Here is a 2,024-nt window from a genome sequence, read left to right on the forward strand (position 1 = left end):
ATCTTTAGATCAGATGTTTCTAATGTTAGTGATATTACGCAGGTGGAGGAAGGAGGTTCTAGTAACGTTTTTAATGTGGGGGATAAAAGACATGATCAAAAATAACACCAAGATGTTTAACATTAGAGCTGGAGGACAGATTAATGCATCTAAGGAGGGAGAAAGACTGAAACATTCATTCCTAAGGTGCTCAGGTCCAAAAACCAAAACCTCAGTTTTGTCTGTTCAACAGGAGAAAATTAAGGGTCATCCAGGTTTTTATGTCTTTAAGACATGCTTGTAGTCCAAGTAGCTGATTGGATTCATTGAGTTTAATGGACAAATATAATTGTGTGTCATCAGCATAACAATGGAAATTTATCCCATGCTGTTTAATAACTTTACCTAATGGAAGCATATACAAGGTAAAGAGTACTGTTCCAAGCACTGAACCCTGAGGAACTCCATGACTAACTTTGGTGTATGATAAAGATTCATTATTTACATTTACAAATTGGAGTCTATCAGATAAATATGATTTAAACCAATTTAGAGCCGTTCCTGCAATTCAAAAATCATATTCAAGTCTCTGTAGTAAAATATTTTCAAATCAATTCAGTTTATTTATAAAGCACCAAGTCTCAACTGAAGTCATCTCAGAGCATTGAACAGAAATATTCATATATAAAAATAAGAAGTTAACAAAAACATTCATAAAACATAATAACACTATTTATTTATTTAGAGTATTGTGATCAACTGTATGAAACGCAGCACTGAGGTCTAAGAGGACCAGTGTAGACACCTGTCCCTTGTCTCAGGCCATCTGTTAGAGCTCAGAGTGTGTTGGGGATGACTCTCAGCTACTACCACAACAAATTTTAACTCGTCTTTAAAACTGACTGAGTTACTAGTTTGTGCTTTCTACGTTTCTTAGCTGTAGGCGGCCATCTTGAGTTGGGTCGACTTCAGAATTAACAGTTAATAGTTTTTGTGAGTTTCGGTTCATGAGATATTTTGCTAACAAACAGACAAACCGGACATTATCACTCTGCCCTCAGCTTTGGAGGTGGGTGATCATTGTTGGCTGTGCATCAACAGCTGATTACCTTTTAGTTCAAACAATTCAAAAAGGCTGCCGCAGCCAACTGATCGTGCAAACACAAAAAGGCTAAAAGTCCGGTCAGTTTTACAGATACAGAGCTAAAATTTGGTGTGGTAGTAGCTGAGAGTCGTTCACATCATCACTTACGCTGAGCATGACCTCACATGACAGCTGGCGGGTGATATGCATTCCTTTTAAGATTTTTGGGCTTTTAATTAATATTTCAGCTCAAATCTTTTGGAGAACTGAAGACGACAAAAACAGCTTAAATTTCTTTTGAACCGGAAGTGGGAGCCGCAGTCTGCTGCTCAGTTTGGAGCTAAGGTCGGCTAAGGTCGGAAACTTAACACGTTTTTTTCTTCTTCTCACTTTAGGTTTTTTTCAAAAAACATCAACAGCTCCGGTTTCTTTGTGAAGTTGAAGGTTCGGGTCCAGTTGTCACTTTTTAACACTTTCTCTCGTTGCTTTGTCTCATTTCTGTTTTTATTTACGGCCTCTCGTCTCGTTTCCTAACTTCTGCCGCCTCACTTCCTCTTCCTGTTTATTTCTTTCTGTTTGTGATGAAAGGAGGGAAGAGGATGGAAGTACTTAAACAAAATATGGTTTTCTTGACTTTGGAGGCACCAAAACACGCAATGTAAACTGCAATGAAATGGAAAATCCATCCATCCAGCCATCCATCCATCTATCCATCCATCCATTTATTTATCTATCCATCTATCTATCCATCCATCCATTTATCTATCTATCCATCCATCCATTTATCTATCTATCTATCTATCCATCCATCCATCCATCCATCCATCTATCTATCTATCTATCTATCTATCTATCTATCTATCTATCTATCTATCTATCTATCTATCTATCTATCTATCTATCTATCTATCTATCTATCTATCTATCTATCTATCTATCTATCTATCTTTCTATCTATCTA

This window comes from Nematolebias whitei, chromosome 7 (genome assembly GCF_014905685.2).
Source record: "Nematolebias whitei isolate Nwh7 chromosome 7, NemWhi1, whole genome shotgun sequence".
In the NCBI taxonomy this organism is placed as follows: domain Eukaryota; kingdom Metazoa; phylum Chordata; class Actinopteri; order Cyprinodontiformes; family Rivulidae; genus Nematolebias; species Nematolebias whitei.